Source organism: Mustela erminea, chromosome 3 (assembly GCF_009829155.1).
Source record: "Mustela erminea isolate mMusErm1 chromosome 3, mMusErm1.Pri, whole genome shotgun sequence".
Taxonomy (NCBI): Eukaryota; Metazoa; Chordata; class Mammalia; order Carnivora; family Mustelidae; genus Mustela; species Mustela erminea.
Window position 1 is genome coordinate 151,980,415 of NC_045616.1, and position 19,802 is coordinate 152,000,216.

General features: G+C 40.3%; 1 protein-coding gene and 1 long non-coding RNA gene across 2 annotated transcripts in view; one reads left to right on the forward strand and one right to left on the reverse strand.

The window, feature by feature from the left end:
• Positions 1–19,802, reverse strand: part of FBXL7 (F-box and leucine rich repeat protein 7) — a 369,381-nt gene that overhangs the window by 244,602 nt on the left and 104,977 nt on the right. The window lies entirely within an intron of this gene.
• LOC116587053 lies at positions 589–18,550 on the forward strand. Its single transcript, XR_004284281.1, has 3 exons — positions 589–690; positions 16,548–16,554; positions 18,540–18,550. It is a non-coding gene; the product is annotated as an uncharacterized LOC116587053 (long non-coding RNA).

Sequence of the window (19,802 nt, forward strand, 5' to 3'; positions counted from 1 at the left end):
TTCAGCACAAATTTGTAAAATGATGTATTATTGTAACATGTTCTTAAATTTTGACCACAGTCATGTTATAGACAGGTTATTGACATGTCTAGTCAAATTTCAGAAGTCAGTGACAGGTAAAGTTTTAGCAACTGAGGAAGAACAGACCTGGGGATGGGGCAGGGTAAGCAATGAGAACATCTTCTACAAACGAAGTAAAGTGTGAGCTGGCAAACATTAACGTAGAGAGCAAGGCAAAAGTACAGTTACGCAGGTGTGCTCTCATAGCAGGCGAGGGCAAGAAGTGGAATACCAGTGTACCCCAATAGAGAGAAAAATTCAACTGGGAAGAATCCAGTGGTAGGCAATACTCAGAAATCAAAACAGATGGATGAGGAAGGGCAAAACTGGTGAGACTACATCATGCCATTAAATTGGGGGACAGGCTGAAGCAGGCCCTATAGTTACAGGCTGAGATAGGGGCTCATGCATGGGGAGCATATTTCTTAGAAGTAAGATGCCAGGTAGAAAGGTGATCACGATCTGTTTTGTTGTTTTGTTTTTTTTTTTTTAAAGCCCAGTGGTGGGTATTAAGGAGGGTGCGTATTGCATGGAGCACTGGGTGTTCTATGTAAACAATGAATCTTGGAACACTGCATCAAAAACTAATGGCATATTGTACGGCGACTAACATAACCCAATAAAAAAAAGGTTTCACTAGTAGGATACATTAGCATTTCTTTTGTGGTTAAATGAGTTTTTATTTCCCTTTATTGAGGTATAACTGATATACAATAAAAAGCACATATTCAAAATAAACAGTTTGAGAAGCTGTAACATAGGTTTACAAAATGGAAACCATTTCCACAATCAAGTAAATAGATATATCATATGCCAGAAATCACCTTGTGTCCTATGTAATCTCTCTCTCCTCTCCCCATTCCTTAATGTCCCCAGGCAATCAGTGATTTGGTTTTGGTCACTCAGACTAGTTTGCATTCTCTAGAACTTTACAGAGTCATACTGTACGCTTTCCTCTGGGTTCTTTCCCTCAGCATGATTAGTTTGAGATCCATCTGTGTTGATGCATGTTTCAACAGTCAATTTTTTTTTTTTTAATTCTTGAATAGTATTTCATTGTATGCATATTTCACAGTTTGTCCACTCAACTCCCAATGAACACTTGGGTTATTTCCAGTTCTATGCTACTGTAAATAAAGCTGCAATGAACACTGGTGTACAAGTCTTTGTATGGTCCATAATACTCTGCTTCTTTAGGGTAAGCATTTAGGAGTGGAATGACTGATCAGATAGTAAGTGTATATTTAATTTTTTAAAAAACTGAATTGCTTCTTTTTCATTGAATATAGCAGTATACATTCCCCCTAGCAGTGAGTGAGAGTTCTGCTTGCTCCATATCCTCACCTGTATATCATGTATTCAGTCTTTCTAATCTTTTAAAATTTTAGCCATTCTAATTGGTCTGTAGTAATGTCTCATTGTGGCTTTAACTGGCATTTCCTCCATGACTAATGATTTTGAACATTTCCTCATATATCTTTTCGACATTCATACCTCTTCTTTAGTGAAGTACCTATTCAAATATTTGGCCCATTTTTTTAATTGGGTTGTTGCTCATATTATTATTGGTTTATAAGCATTCTTTATGACTTCTGGAATCAAGTTCTTGTCAGATTGAGACATTGGAAATACCTTCTAGTCTGGGTCCTGTCTTCTCCCTCTTTTTCTATAAGAGTGTCTTTTGAGGGGCACCTGTGTGGCTCAATTGGTTAAGCAGCTGCCTTCAGCTCAGGTTGTGATCTCAGGGTCCTAGGATCGAGCCCTGCATCAGGCTCTCTACTCAGCAAAGAGGCTGCTTCTTCCTTTGCCTCTTCCTCATGCTCTCTTCTTTCAAAGAGATAAATAAAAATCTTTTTCTAAAGAGTGTCTTTTGAAAATCAAAATGTTTTAAGTTTAATGAAGTTCAAGGTATTGATTTTTTTTCTTTGATTTTTGTTCTTATTTGGTAAATCTTGGCAATCCCAAAGTCACTAAAATTTTCTCCTACATTTTCCTACAGAAGTTTTGTTTCTTTGTTGTTTTTAGTCTTAGCTCTTACAATTTGTTCTACAATCTATTTTGAGTATTTTTTTGTACCTAGTGCGAAGCACAGATTGGGATGACTTTACTTGCTCATGTAATTCAGTTGTTCCAGGACCACTTGTATAAAGATTATCCTTGCCCCACTGAATTGGCTTGGCACTATTGTCAAAAATCCATTCTATAAGCCTATTTGTGGATTCTGTCCTATTCTACTGACCTATTTATTATTTTTCTGTCTTTGCATTAGTACACACTGTCATGTTTCCTGTAGGTTTTTAGTCTTGGGATCAGGCAGTACTCCATTTCTAATGACAGGACACAATGTCAGAACCAAATAAAAATAGGTGTCATATGGTGAAGAGGCCCAGAGAACACCATTGCAACTCCTTACATCTCTCCAGCCCAAGGAAGGATCGGCCCTGGAGACCAAGGGAAGCTAATGTCATGGGGAGGAGTGAAGCAGTCCCAACCACAAAGTGGAAGCAACAGAAAGAAGATTATAGAGGACCAGGTAGAAGCTATAAATACTTGACTTCAGACCCTTGGCCACAGATTGATAGGATATTGGAATAACCAACTTTTTTTTCCCATCTAGTCCTACCTAGATGACACATGAGAGGTCTACTATAGCTACACCTTTGTGAGATAACTATCTAAAAAGCCAAGCATGAGAATGCCTTACTCTAGATAACTTAGAGTCATCCTGCCAAAAGGTAATGGCCTCATTTTTTCCTTTTTATTCTCACAACCTCGTAACACACATTTTCTTTAGCTATTCTGTTGTCTCCTAGGTCCAGCCATAGCTTTTATAACTACAAAACTTGTTCACATCAGTAACTTGAACCAGTAATATGTTAATTGAGCAACCAATGAGGAAGGCTGGTTAGATTTCCAATGTCAACATATACATATACTGCAACAAAAAGACAATAAGTATATCAAGAAAGGAAATGAAAATACAGCCATTTTCCTAAGAGCCTAAGAACAAATCTGGCTCCAAGAAAAGATGAAATTAACTTGGCTGGGACTCTGATGAGCACAGTCTGAGACAATAAAACAGTTATAGAGTCTGAGTTCAAGTGGTCATTTCTCCATAGTTTCCGGGGAAAGATCATTTCAGCTGGAGTTCGTTGTTCAACAGAATCTTCAACAGGGCATCCGGCTAGAGGATGGACACATGGAAAATTACTGTGGCTCTGGGAATCCGAATGGAAAAATAAGCTTCACACAAATGCCTGTGGAGGTTGGTAACAGAGACCTTATCTTGCAAGAATGTGGCCACTTCCATTAGCCAGGTTCAAGCCATCCAGGGGCCTGATCCTCTTGGCTCTGTGAATACTGAACAGTTAAACTGAGCTTGAGTTCAGACAGGATAAAAACAATCACCACAGGAATGTTCCAGAGATTTTAAAATGCAGAAATGGCCATGTTACTGGGAGAAAATCCTTTATAGAAAGCCTAACACCAGAGGTTGGTGCTTTTTCACATATCCCTAGTTAGGGATCTCTTCATGCTCCCCATCTCAAAAGGTTTTATACATGTCCGTTCACCTAAACTTAAACATGTGGATTTAGTTGACAACCAGATGCCTTCATTCCCAATACACAAGTAAACAAACAAAACAAAACAAACACATACACACAAAAATCCAAGTCACAGTGTTTAAGGAGAAACCATAGAGGATCCTACAAAACCAAAATCAATTCTTGGATGACTTAAATCTTAGTGAAAACACACTTTCATGTATATTGCTGTCACGTCAGTGGTTAATACATTCAAGGCAAACTAAATTCAGTAGCCGGTAGTAGTAGTAGTAAAATTAAGTATGGATTCAAAAAGTATTTGCTCATTCTATCCACTGCATGTTTATGTTTCATTTATTAAACTTTTCATTTCTAAGGTGTCCTGGTAGCAAGTGTTTACAAAATGTTACTGTACTTAACTGGTATTTTCAGGGCTCCCTCTCACCTCTAGGCTTTAGAGAGGCAGACCAAGAAAGTGAGAAAACACAGCTACTCTGCTTTCAAATTCTGATACCGACACTGCCGGCTGTGTGAGCTCAGGCTAAGCACCTCCATTTCTGATCCTAAGTTTACTCATCTGTAAAATGGAGGTACTACTGCCTACCTGGCTTGGGGCAAAAATGAAGAAATAGGATTGTACTACAGCACTCAGCGGATACCAAAATCCTCCAGGAACCGTCAGTGCTGCTCTATTCCATCTTCCACGATCACTGGTACAAAATATATTTGATTAAATGTGTTCTTCTTTTGGGGACTCCTACTTTTGCCTAAATAATACGGAGAAGGAATAAGCATGAAAGAATACACTATGTTCATTCACTACACTCACCCATGGATTCTTCTTTACCACTTCCTTCATAGCACTCTCTTTTTCTAGACATGCAGCCTCTTTGTCTTCTAGAGTCCAGATTTTGCTGTGATCTACCACTGGTATTTGGGAGGTACCATTTTGGGACACAGCATGAAAAACTGACCATTGCCTCTAAGTGTATTAAGAGACACTAAGGAATAAAAGGGATGCTGTATCACGGGGCTGTGAAAAGGCTTGGCATCTGAGGCTTGTGGTTAAGTCCACAGTAGAGCACTTATTGTCCTGATTTTTCTGAGTCTTATTTTCCACATTGGAAATGTGGATAATAATGCTTCAGCTATCGAAACCATAAGAATTTGTGGATCTCAACTGCAATTATTTGTAGCATTTGTTTCTAAGTGCTCAATAAATGTTAACGATTGGCCTATTCTTGTCATGAGAAGGTCACGTAGAGATTGGACTTCCTTTCTTCTCAGAATCGTCTTGTTGCCAACCTGAAGTTAGTCCGATCCAATTTCGGGTAGGACTTCCACACCCTCTGAGCTGATGTCAGAGTTTCACCGGTACCACTTAATACCTGAGGACTAGACTGAACTGGGGTTATTTTGTGATTTGGACCAACAGACATAGTGAGGACACATTATCCCTGGCCAGGCCAGTTCCACAAAATATGACCTGAACACTCCGTGAATTCTAGAGCCAACCAGGTCAGTCCAGGCTCCTGAGTTTTTTGGGGAATATCCCTTGGTCACATACTCCCCTGGGGACTGTCCCCGTAACACAATCTAAATGTCCGAGACTCATTGTCCATAATGTCTCAATGAGGGTGCGGGTAGGGGGTGGGGTGGGGGGATGGGTAAGAGTCATCCAACAGTACCACAGAGTAACACACAATTAACATTCAAACAGAAAACTGAGGTGGGGAGGGGGATTGCAAAACACCAAAATAAGTTAAATCAACAATGTGGTGTTTAAACATTTCCAGCAATTCTAAGGCTCTGAAACAGCTGAAAATGATTTGAGGGATAAGATCAGCCAGGGAGAATGTCTAATTTCCATTAATGTAGGAGCATCTATTCAGCTCCTGTCATAGCCGTAGAAGCAGCATTTGAGACAGTTTTCAAGCCCGGTTCCAGCTAAACTTGGTGAAAATCATTTCCTGGCATTGTTTCAAGTTCTTCATTCTGGAGCCAGACTGTCTGGGTTCAATTCACAAGCTGACCACTTAACAGCAGTGTAACCTCAGGCAAGCTCCTTAACCTCTCTGTCTCAGTTTCTTCATCTGTAAAATAGGGGTCATAACAAAGCTACCTTATTTGCGTATTGGGAGGATTAAATTGGAAGTAACTAAAATTATTCCAGGCACAAAGTAGTTCCGTAGTATTTACTATTATTATCATTAAGTGGTATATAAAGGTTCAAAAAGAAATAATTTTTGCATGTCCTGTACACTGTACCAAACTGATGCCTTCAATTGTATAAGATGTGAGGCATGTACTACGAGACTCATTCTGTAAATCAGAGACTGTTTGAGAGGCTGAATTTCCAACATTACCCAACAAGTTAGTGGGTTAATCATGGTTTCTAACATTTCTCCTCCTCCCACCTCTACCCACACCCATTAAACCTCAATGCCTCCAAGAGTTTAAAAGTTTCTTAGAAATACAAATGAATGAAGTAATCACTGTGGGTGATTGTTAGAACAGAGAACAAGCTCTAAACAAGCCAAAATTCCATGTTTGAAAGGAAGGCTAAGCAATTATGTTGTCATTTTCAAGCGAACAATGCAGCCAAGTTATTTTGTTATTGGACAGAACTTTCAATCTGTAAAGTTTCATATAGAATTGACCCTGAGTAAGACTATTACAAAGAAGAGAAAGAGTGATAAAGATACTTTTTTAAAACAATCTAACAATGGTGAAATGGGTGAAGGGGGTCAAAAGATATAAATTTCCAGTTACAAAGTAAGTCATGGGGATGTAATGCACAACATGGTGACTGTACTTAATAATACAGTTTTGCATAGTTGAAAGTTGCTAAGAGTGTAAGTAAATCTTAAAAGTCTTCAATCACAAGAAAAATAAATTTTTGTAGCTATATGGTGACAGATGTTAACTAGCCTTAGTCTGCTGAACATATTGCAATATATATAAGTACCAAGTCATTATGTTGTACACCTGAAACTAACATAATGTTATATATCGATTGTATCTCAAATTAAAAAAAAAAAAAAGGAAACAACATAGAGGCAAAAAAAAATATCTAAGAAAACATGAGATAGTCTTCATATCAAGGAGCTCAGTACCAGATGAAGGCATCAACTGATGTAAAGGTATAAACAATGAATACACACACTGGCTTAATGAAAAACAACAACAAAAATGGAAAATTACTTTCCAAAATCAAATGTCCACATAAAGAAATTTGTCCAGATTGTGGTAAAAATTGTCTGACCATATTAGTTTTGCATATCACTCTGTCCATGAAAATTGTTGATTATCAGAGTGGGTCAACACCCCAGCTGGGAAAGGAGCAAGGCAAATATATAATCCCAGGAAATGCAGATTTGCATGGAGCCTGTTGGCTTCCAATATCTTTGTCTCTGCCATTGGTCTGGGTCCCTCCAAGGGTGACAGCACGGTGACCAGATGCTCTAGCAACACAGCACTGTGACCAGATTCTCTAGAAACACAAAAAAAGCAACAAGGGTGTTGCTTTGTCTCCTAGTTCAGGGGAGTAGGGAAAGAAAGTTTATTTTGTCCTAAGCATACTAGATTCTCTAGATCTAAAAACCATCAACTAAGGAGCATCTCAAAGATGCCATTAATTCCATTAAAGCAGCAGTTCTTATTAAATATTCAGCTTCTTGCACATCTCTGATGTGTTCAAATCCAGTTTCCTAAAGCAAATGTTGAATTGAAGTCATGTAAGACTAATGGTCTGTTTCCTTAGAAATGAGGCATTACTGGGGCACCCGAGTGGCTCAGGTGGTTAAGCATCTGCCTTCAGCTCAGGTCATGATCCCAGAGTCCTTGGATCAAGCCCTGCACTGTACTCCTTACTCAGTAGGGAGCCTGCTTCTCCCTCCCCCTCTGACTGCTGCTCCCCCTGCTTGGGTGCTCTCTCTCTCTCTCTCTCTGTCAAATAAATATATAACACCTTTTTTAAAAAATGAAACATTACTCAAGTAGGCAAAAGAAAACTCTCTCTCTTTCTTTCTCAGTACGGAAGGAAAGGAAGAGTCAGCATTTCACATAGACGCTATATCATTCCCCATATAAGGGTAGTAATAAGACTGTTCTTTAACCCCTCACTCCAAGTCATCCACATAAATAGCAAAATATCAGTGAGCATGGATTTGAAAAGGAAAATGACAGGTTACTTGGCCTGACAAACTCAGCATCCCTTTGAATGAATTAAAGTATGAATTGTCAAAACAATGCTTAATTCAAAAATCATTTCTTTTGGTTTTATAATGGAGGAAAACATTGAGTTAGACGTGCATCCAAGCACTCATTTGAGCTAAATTCTTCTATTTGCTAGGCCTTGCCATGGCCTCAGATCAAACCCAAGTAGTCACCTCTACAGCCAGATTGTCCACTCACAGATGATCACTGGTTCCAATCAACAGACACTCAAAGCACATGACACCAACAGCTCATGCAAGAACTATTTCCTCCTCCTTGACCAAACCAGTCTTCATCTATATCAACCTCATACCTTAGGAAAACAAATGCTTCCTGGCGTCAAAGCCTCCTCAAAATGTTGAAAACAGAACTACCCTATGACCCAGCAATTTCACTACTGGGTATTTACCCTAAAGATACAAACGTGGTGATCCGAAGGGGCACATGGACCCGAATGTTTATAGCAGCAATGTCCACAATAGCCAAACTATGGAAAGAACTTAGATGTCCATCAGCAGATGAATGGATCAAGAAGATGTGGTATATATACACAATGGAATACTATGCAGCCATCAAAAGAAATGAAATCTTGCCATTTGTGATGACATGGATGGAACTAGAGGGTATCATGCTTAGCGAAATAAGTCAATCGGAGAAAGACAACTATCATATGATCTCCCTGATATGAGGAAGTGGAGATGCAACATGGGGGGTTAAGGAGGTAGGAGAAGAAACAAGACGGAATTGGGAGGAAGACAAACCATAAGTGACTCTTAATCTCACAAAACAAACTAAGGGTTGCTGGGGGGAGGGGGGTTGGAAGAAGGGGGGTGGGATTATGGACATTGGGGAGGGTATGTGCTTTGGTGAGTGCTGTGAAGTGTGTAAACCTGGCGATTCACAGACCTGTACCCCTGGGGATAAAAATATATTATATGTTTATAAAAAATTTTAAAAATAAAAAATTTTAAAAAAAAGAAAAACAAATGCTTCCTTCAGGCTCTCTCAGTTCAGCCTCCAAGCCTGGCTTGATTCAGGGAAGTCAAGCATGATTGAAAGTTCCATACGATAGTCAAAGAAGTTAAACCCTTCATCCACCCACCTTTCCAACCTTGGCCACAGTGCTAGGGGTAAAGAAAGTAAAAAACAAAGACAATGAATATTTCTGCACGTGTTCCACCCAAAATCAGCTGTTCCGCCCTGCCCCCCAGATCTTTCTGTATGGCTGCCTTTTAGGGGTGAGGAAGCCAGCATGAGTTTTGTTTTTGTTGTTGTTGTTACTGCTGTTATTTACAGACATTGCATTAAGGTTCTAACCTACAAATACAAGTAAGATACAGAAGATGAGGTGATTCTTGGCTGAATTTGTTGGCTCTTAAAAATCAGAACTCATGCAAATCTCTAGCTAGGTTTAGCTGGTTCCTTTCTTGTAAATTTTACAGCAAGGGGAAAAGATGATGTTGGATAGATTAATAATTCAAACTTATAGGAAGAGAAGCAGCTCCATGAGGAAGCCTGAGGACTGGGACCCTTGCTGCTAGTGAGTTCATTTAGATTTATAAAACTCGAGCTGTCTTTGTATGGTTCATAAAAAATTATTACGTGAAAAATTTGGCTGTTCATTGTATTATTCATTGCAGACTCTCTTAAACAAATAACAGTTAAACACATAAGAGGGTTCATGCATCAAGAGGGGAAAAGCAAATGAAACCTGTTAAACAAATTATAATTGGGATGAATAAAATAGTATTCTGGTCAAAAGAAGAAAGGCAGAAAAGTGCTCAGAGTTTTGCACTTAAATTAAAAAAGGGAGATGCCATGGTTCTTTTTCTTAAACATTATCACAAAGTCAATCAAACAGGTTGCCAAGCTGTCATTGTGGGAGGTAAGAATTTAGGAGAATGGGACGTTGTTAGATGAACACCAGTGGAGGACTCTGATACGGATTCCAAGTCTCGTCTTCCACTCCCTCCCCACTTCCCGCATGGAAGCCTGTTGAGGTCTTTCTCATCCCAGGGATACAAAGTTAGCCTGGTTTGCTCCATGGCATCAAATGGGTTGAGAAAAAGCCGAATTTCTTTGCATTTAGAACCTGTTGAAAGGCCGAGTTAGTTCTACCACTTAAGGATTTGAGTTTAGGTAGGGAAGAGCAGGTTTCACAGATGATCAATTTTTACATTATAAGTAGCCCCAAATTCTTCATCATGACAACCACTCCAGACTCCTCTGTATCAAAAATCAAGTCCAAGGAAAGACTTTCTCAGTAGAGTTTTGAGTTGAGCAGGTGCATGGACCCTGGACTCTGTGACTCATGTAAACTTGTCAGTAAAAAACCTACTGTGTGTGGTACCCTTGAAAGAGTCTATATATCCCAGCCACTTTCAAAATGGATTTGAGCAATTGTCTTTTTTCTTTTTGTGACAAACACAAAGGAATGGAGAAGCATGAAAAGTCAACCATGTGTGAATTTTCCCTACACCAGACTAGAAAAGCATCTGGGAGAAATGGAGAGATCATGGGGTGAGGGTTGGGGAGAACTTCTCTAAGATCTCTTAGCTAAAAAAAATACCAATTATTTTAACTACTAAGATATTGAAATCATGTGTCAGAAAGTATTGCTCTTTCAAAGTCTCACTGGATCCCCAAATATGTTGGAGGTCACATTTACTAATGTATTCACTGGGATTCTCCAGAGAAACAGAAGCAACAGATTATATGGAAAAAATAGATTTACTATTGAAAAATTAGCACACATGATTACAGAGGCTGAGAAGTCCCAAGATCTGCAGTTAGCAAGCTGGAGACCAAAAAGGGCAGTGGTGTGGTTCCAGTCTGAGCCAGAAGGCCTGAGGACCAGGAAACCTGATGCTGTGAGTTCCAGCCCAAGTCTGAGCCCCCTTGTCCAAAGGCAGGAGTGGGGTCTGACACCCCTGCTTGAGGACAGGCAGAAAGAGAATTCTTTCCCACTGAGCCTTTTCTTCTCTTCAAGCCTTTCATGGACTGGACAATACCCACCCACACTGGGAAAGGCCATTTGTTTTCCTGGGCCCACTACTTTAAGCATTCATGTCATCCAGAAATGCTCTCACAAACAGAATAATGTTGAACCAAATTTCTGGTTACACCGTATGTGCAATTAACCCTCATAATTAAAATGGCGGTGATAACTTAGGAGAGACCCTTACTTCTATTCCCTCTTCTTCCCTGTGAAGGAATTTCCATGTAACCAAAACTCCCTGCCACTCTCTGCCGCCCAGGCTCACAGCCAGGGAAGGAGGAGAACTGAGTCTGGAAGGAGGAAGCAGATGCTCAGGACCCTGCCCTGCATGCACCCTTTACTTGAAGGCACCTCACAGAATGGCCATGGACCACCCTCAGCCCTCAGTTCCTTGGAAAAGGGTGGGGAGACTAGCTCACTTCAAGAAGTCCCTGAAACACTAAGGTATAGGGCATTTGCTGGGAACCTAGAGAAACAGGTTATGGATTTCCAGAAGCAAAATTGCAGCTGGAGTGTGTGTTGGCTCCATGGGGGTTGGCCTCACGTGACTTGAACGCTGGGATACATCAGCAAGCTCTGGCCACAGGGCCTCAGCCAGGGCCGGCTGTGTGAGCCTTAGGGACCTCACCTGAACTGTTCCAGCTCTAGCATGTGATATGTTGCAGCTCGTTGTAATGACAGAGGCTCCACTTGGCCTGGTGTTATGGCTAAGACTGAGGAGAAGCACACTAACCCCCAAGACTCTGTTATGGGTTGAACTGTGTCCACCAAAAAGACGTGTTGAAGTCCCAGGCCCCATTACCCTGGAATGTCACCTTATTTGGAGATAAGGTCCTTGAAGATAAAATTAGTGAGGATGAGGTCATACTGAAGTACAGTGGGCCCTTACTCCTTATAGAAGAAGAGAAGAGGCTTGGCCATGCAAGGAGACAGCCGTGTGATGACAGAGGCAGAGATGGAATGGGTGCAGCAAATAGGACAGAACCAGGTAGAAGCACCAAGAACATCAGAACTCATCACCGCAGCAACCACTGTCTTTCTTCTGCTCTTGGCTTCTGTATGCGACTTTTGTAGTCCTGGTCTACTTCAGCAGACATAAATTTGTACATTATGATGAGCAATGCAACTGTTCATTAAGCATATTACATACGCCAGGCAATGATTTAGCAATCTTTGCATAGATTATATCCTGACACTTGAAATAACTTGAGAGATAAGCAGTTTTATCTTCATTTTTTGGAATGAGATATAGAGCTTTGTACAGATCCCATAAATTATGGAGCTCAGTTTTGAGGCCAGGCCTGTCTGAGTCTGAAGCCCCACCCAACTCAGCCCTAGAGATATTTCTGGACATCAAGAACCAGATGGATTCCACAGTTTGGAAATTTAAGAATAAATCCCAGTGCCAGAGAGGAACATCGACAAGACTATACAAGCTCTCCTTGATAAGGATTCACCAGAAAGTGCCTAAGACATGAGAGATCCTGAATGATCAAAACACAAAATAATACTCCTTCCTGAGAACCTCTCACTCAAAGATCATTTTCTGATTTTGCTGGGAAATCCAGATTAGGTAGGGAAGTCACACTTGGGTCCATACAGCTCTGACTCTATTTTAAGGCTCAGAGCAGTATGAAGGAAAATGTCGTAGGAATCTATTTTCTAGTATCAAAATTCTGGATTATCGCTTTCTATAAACGTTGTAGAAATGCTGTTTTGGGAGATAGGGAGCAGGTTGATCTGCAGACTGATGACTTTCAAGGACCACGTGTACAATCTATTTGCTGAACTGCTAGGATTTTGCAACAGGTCATCTTTGCCCTTGGGACAGAGTTTAAAGTCAGCCAGACTTGGGAAACACATTCCCCACCCCTCCCGAGGCAGCCCGCCACCTACTGAGAGCACACAATGCTGAGACTACAGACTCACCCTACCAACAGAGCTTTCTAAACTTCAGTGTACGTGTGCACATGCAGATAACTTGTTAAAATGCAGGTCTGGCGGGTCTGCAGTGAAGCCTGAAATTGTGCATCTCCACTGAGCTCCCGGAGATGCAGTGCTGCTGGTCCTGGGTTTCACTATGAGTAGGCTCTTCTACCCAATTCTCACTGGGTGACTCATCCTCACCATGAGAATCCTGGATCAGACATCAGCTCCTTGGTGAAGCCTCTGCCACATCTGCTTCCCCAGGCTTCCTCTGGGTCCACTGTGGTCTGCAAGTAATGCATCAAATAGAATTACAGGCCTCCTTCATCTTTTGGTCTTTGCCACCAATGGCACTTCTGGAGGGCAAGGGTGGCAGCCCCTGTGTTTTCTGATCCTTAATACTGTAACACCTCTGCACAGTGACGGTCACGGAGCTGGCGGTAAACTGGGTGAGTGGAATGAATGAGGCAGACTCAACAAGCCGCGGGAGCACGATCCTGGTCTACACTGTTCACAATTTTCCAAATCTCCAGTCCTTCCGTCATGGTGTGAATGGCTTAGCCGTGTTGACTTGTACTCATTTTAAAGATTCTTTTCAAGACGTGTCACTTTCTGTGGCTTCCATTTTGAATCACACAGCCCTATGCAGAAGACTGTGGAGTCCAGAAAAAAAAGACACTTTTGCTCAAGACACTTAGTGGCCACATCATTCGGGACAAATTACTCTTGTTCTCTGCCTCTCGCTCCTAACATGGTTGTCATAATAGTACCTGCCTCGCTGGTGTTGGGTTCAATGAGTTCATATACGTAACACACTTAGAACCACGCCTAGCACAAAGAAAGCACAGAGAGTGGGCTGCCTGTTGCTCTCATTGACGTCTTTCAGTATTTATGAAGACAGACTTCTTGCTACTGAAAGAACTGTTCCAGCTTCCGGGTCCTTCTGTCCTCTTTAGGTCACCTGTTCAATGATACTGCTGTCTCTCATCACAGCATGCTTTCCTAGGCACGCTTCCCACTTCACCTTCTCTTTTCTTTTTAAGATTTTATTTATTTGAGAGAGAAAGAGAGAGAGGACACACACACACACACACGCGCGCGCGAGGGGAGGAACAGAAGGAGAGGTAGAGGCACATTCCCTGCAGAGCAGGGAGCCCGACATGGGGCTTGATCCCAGGACCCTCGGATCATGACCTGAGTTGAAGGCAGACTCTTAACCGACTGAGCCACCGAGTTACATAACATTAAACAATAAGACTTTGTGCGGTTTTCTGCCTTTTCATTTTTGTTCATCTCTGCTCATTTTCTATGCTCTTCCTGATCATACTATTCTTAAAGGTCCGGTATTACTTTCCCCTAGATTCCGTGCCTGTCTTTATCTGTTTTATATGGGCTTCAAAAATCTGAGCTCAAAAGAAATCCATTCATTATGGCTCCGGTTTCTGCCCAGCGCAGGGGGTGGGGGGTGGGGGGTGGGGGATGGTGTCAATTAGATTATCGAAATTTCATTTTTGATTTTTATGTTTTATAAGCTTTCCCATCATTCCTTTTTCTAATTTCCGAAATGTAAAACTATCAGTAAGGAGTATCTAAATTCATTAGCTGCTCTTAATTAGCAGAACGCGAATTAGAACATTTGAGGCACTGAGAGACCCATCACACATCTCTCTTCTCTCTGCCGAGATAGAAAGCTCCGTCACCTATGCATTCAGTACTGCAAAAATGAACCATTTCTGCTTCTTTCTCCTTGGACCATAATGAAAATGCACTATTCCTACTTTTCTGATTAAATGTGTGACATAACATTTTTAAGTTGTATTCCTCCCCTTTCTATTAGGTCTGTTACTTTTGAGAAAAAAATTATATTTCCTCTTATCAAATTGAAAGGCAACAACACTGGAAATTATAAAGGATCTGATGCTCTGTGAGTCATGCAAGAAAACACTGCAGAACTCCAATGAGCAGCCACATATTCAAACAGAACATTTTAACCGAACTTCAAAAGACTAGAAAACGAATGAATAGGTTTTGAGTTAATGAAAATATTTACAGCCTATGTATTAATTTTTAAAGGATTCCTTGTATTAGTCTACACTTTCCAACATGGACCAACCACCAATTGGCCCCTGTCCCTGTGAGCAAGAGGTCTTCCGTGGCTAATGCAACCGGAGAACGCTTCATTCTAAAATACAAGTGTGACAAATAAATACTGACAAGATTCTACAAAAGAGCAGTCATTTCAGGGACTGGAGCAGACCATTACTAAATTGCTCTGTCCAAGCCCTCAGCAGTCACACATTAAAAGAACAAATCAGAATGAGTCTGGCCTCTCTTGTTCAGAAGAAATCCTGCACTCACAGTGGGAGGTGTTTCTTTCCCATGAGGAGAGCCCAGGGCACCCAAAAGAGACACAGAGGAAAGGTATCATGTGTGCTAAGGGGCAACACTGTGTTCCAGGAACCTAGCGAGGGTGACCTTCTCAACCTGAGTTGGAAAAGACCAGTTATTTTTTCAAATTTCAAATTCCTAATGAACATGCTAAAATGCAACAAAAATGAAGAGAAAAACACAAGTTAAAAAGATAGGTATGCAAAATGCAAGCACATGCTCTCCCCTCTGGATGCTACAGCCCATCAAGCTGTTATAAAGGTTTCTAATCACTCTCGATTTCCATACTGACCTAGGCAGAGACAAACAGTTCACAGACTATCACTGACCTCACTTTATCATTGAGTATTGGCCTGAGTATTGTTATTTCTGACCCAGCCCACAGCTGACTTCTCACCGGCTTCCCTGACTGCCCACTGCCAGGATCACCCACTAGCCACAGCAGATCTGTCCCTGATCAAAGTCCTCAGGGGCTCCTCCTGACTGTTTAGAATAAATCCATAACCTGCACATAGTCTAGAAGGTCTACTACGCATCCAGCATCAGCTCTCCTCTGTCACTGCATTGCAAATACCCAGAAGCCATGGTTCAGGGAAGCCCAAAGGTTCCTCCAGGTCCAAGGCGTCCCCACAACTCATCCCTCTTCATGGAATCCTGTGCCATTACCCATCCACTCTAGTGATTCAAAATAGCTGCAAATATATCAACATCTGTGCATGAAATGTAGGAGTCAGTGTTCCCACCCTCAAATCTGAGTGGCTCTGTGATGGTGTGACAATATAATATGGCAGAAACGAATCTGTGCTTATTTCGGAACCCAGGCCTTAAGAAACTGACAGTTTCCACTTCCTGTCTTTTTTTAATGTAAATTAAATTTAATTAACATACAGTGTATTACAGTTTCAGAGGCAGAATTTAGTGATTCATCAGTTACATGTAACACCTAGCGCTCATTACATCACAAGCCCTCCTTAATGCCCATCACACGGTTACCCCATTCCCCTACCCATCTCCCTTCCCACTTCCTCTCTCTCTCTCAAGATACTCTTTTTTGCACTCTGAGCAACCCTGTAGGGAGTCCAGTAACCCTGAAACCATCCTGCTACAGAGGTCACATGTAGGCTCGCCAACTGACAGTCTAGCCATCCTAGACAAGGTGCAGGACCACACTGCTGACCTTGTAGACCAGCTTGTCCATCAACAGAATACCACCATTGGCCTCAGTCCATGCCACATTGAACAGAAGAATTACAGCCAAGACCCAACCAAGTTTCTCATCAGAAAAAAAAAAAAAGTGAGATATAATGAAATGGTTGGTGTTTTAAGTAAGTGTCAAATGCAGAATAATGGCTTCCCCAAAGATGTCCATGTCCTAGTCTCCAGAAACTTGATCCATTACTACATAATAAAAGGAACTTTGTAGATGTGATTAAGTTAAAGCTCTTGGGATAGTGGGATAATCCTGGAATATCTGGGTTGGTCCAAACTAATCCTTACAGCAGGGACACAGAAGGATCAGAGAAAGAGATCTGAAAATGTTTTGGTGCTAGCTTTGATGATGAAGGGACCATGAACCCAGATGGAATAAAGCAAGGAATGGATTCTCCCCTAGAACTTCCAGAAGAAACAGAGCCCTACCAACACCTTGATTTTAGTCCCTGGAGACATTGTTAGAGCTTCTGACCTTTGGAATTATAAGATCATAGATTTGTGTTATATGAAGCCACTGAATTAATAGTACTTTGTTATAGCAGCAATAGGAAACTCATGCATTGTTTTAGGGTAATTTGCTATGCAAAAACAAATATATCATATATTTGTTATATATATATAACTTTGGTTATATATATAACCTATATATTACAATATATAGGTTAGGACACTAACCATCCTGGTTAGGACCCACTCTCCCTGCTACCAGACCTCACCACATACAAAAGCTCACCCAGATATTTACCTTGCTAATTCTTGCTCATCTTTCAGGTCTCAGCTTAACTTTTTATTTCTAGGCATGTACTGAAGAAGACATTCTTAGAATATAATTCATTTTTAAGTTTCTATAATATCCGTGTCTCTGTAAGATGACAACATTTCAGGAGGTTGGGTAGGTGTCTGTTTGGCTTACCAAAGAGTCCCCATTCCCCCAAGCATAGTATTTGGCATTCGGTAAACTTTGGTGAGTGAAAATACCCCTGAGTAAATGAATAGAGATTGAATCAGAATATATGCAAGGCATTGGATATGCCTTACTCTATAGAAATATAGAAAAGAGAAAAATTGTGCTATAACTATATTCAACTAAAGGAAAAAAGTTTTAAGTTCTTAAGTTTAAAAAAAGTTTTTTAAAATTGATTATAAGGAAAACCATGAAAGCAATCAACCACTACCCAGATGGGTGCTGAATGCCCACTGAGGTATCAGGGATAAGAAATAGCAAGGTCAAATTTTATCCATAAATCTTAATCCTGAAAAAAATAATTAAAACTTTCATCATATCCCATTCAACAAAATTCCAAAACAACTAGTGAAAGGACATTTTCAGCTCTTAAAAAAAGAACCAACTTGTTAATTACCTCTTCGCCATGGGAAGTTATATTGGAAAACACACAAAATAAAAATAATCCATAATGTTGTCATTGAGTGATAACCATTCATAACACCGTGAAACATGTCCCCCTCAGTCTTTTTCCTCTTCAAATATAATCCTATTTGTGGAGTTCATAGGAAATGCTGCTTCATAATATACATTTTTCATAAACATTTTCCCATATCATGAAACACTGTTTATGAACATGTTTTTAATGCTTAACAGGTCTTTGACATATAAATGTTCCAATGAAATACTTTCCCAATGTTTTTATGCCATAAGAATTAGGAAGCATATATCTACAATTAAAATTTAGATTTTTAAGGTGATTTCCTAATACAGAATCCCTAGGTCAAAGTGTGAACATATATTTTAAGTCTCTTTATTCACATGTATCAGCATTTCCTGGATATAAGGTGGGGGGAAGAAGTTTGTGAAATAAAATATACTGCTTGAAAATTAACAACATACACTAACACACCAACAACATCAAGAAGTCCAGCAATAAAAGAGACTGGTGTTGAACTTTACTTAATGAAAGGACAGATATATTTGGCAATGGAAAGATCTTTCCCTACCATCTAGAGCACACACCTCTCCAGGCATGTGCTGGTGGCCTGCTTTTGCTTTATGAAACATTCTGTTTTCATGCTTTAAAAGATTCTTCTAGACATCCAAATGGCCAACAGACACATGGAAAAGTGCTCAACATAACTTAGCAAATACAAATCAAAACCACAGTGAGATACCACCTCACACCAGTCAGAATGGCTAAAATTAACTGGTCAGGAAATGACAGGTGTTGAAGAGGATGTAGAGAAAGGGGAACCCTCCTACACTGCTGGTGGGGGAATGCAAGCTGGTGCAGCCACTCTGGAAAACAGCATGGAGGTTCCTCAAAAAGTTGAAAATAGAGCTACCTTATGACCTAGCAATCACACTATTGGTTATTTACCCTAAAGATACAAATGTAGTGACCCAAAGGGGCACATGCACCTGAATGTTTATAGCAGCAATGTCCACAATAGCCAAACTATGGAAAGAGCCTAGATGTCCATCAACAGATGAATGGATCAAGAAGATGTGATATATACATATATATATAATTATATATATGTATATAATGGAATACTATGCAGCCATCAAAAACCCCGAGACCCTGCCATTTGCAACAACGTGGATGGAACTGAAGGGTATTATGCTAAGCAAATTAAGTAAATAACAGAAAGACAATTATCATATGATCTCTCTGATATAAGGAAATTTGAGAGATAGGGTGGGGGGGGTCGTGAGGGGAAGGAGGGAAAAAATGAAACAAGATGGGACCAGGGAGGGAGACAAACAATAAGAGACTCTTAATCTCAGGAAACAAACTGAAGGTTGCTGGGGAAGGATACGGGGAGGGAGAGGGCGGCTGAGTTATGAACATTGGGGAGGGGATGTGCTATGGTGAGTGCTGTGAATTGTGTAAGACTGATGATTCACGGCCTGTATCCCTAAAGCAAATAATATATTATATGTTAAAAATTAATTAATTAATTAATTAACTAAATAAGGTTCTTCTACCTTGAGATCATAAATTCATCTATTTTTAATTTGAACATTTAAATCCTTCATCCATTCAGAATTTATTTTGGTATCAGAAACACATTAGGTTGTCTATGTTCCTTTTCTTTAAAATAAAGAAGCTGGTTTTCCTGTTAGGATGTATTATCTCCTAAGACTTATCTCCCTTATCCATTCATGATGCCATCTTTATTATACCCTAAATTCCCATATACGACTAAGTCCACCACAAACTCTCTGTTCCACTGCACCAAGCTCTACCATACCACATTTCTTCAGCACTTGTAAATGTATAATATATTTTCATGACACTAAGGAAATGTTACTCTCATTACTCCTTGCCAAAATTTTCCTGGATATCCTCAGATGTACATGTATTCAATGCTCGACAAATGATTTCAACACACATAAGTGATTCAACATACACAATGTCCTACATATGTAACTGAATTGAATTCAATGTCCACACGTGGTAGGTACTTATAGATGCTGGATTTGTTCTTCCATATAAAAA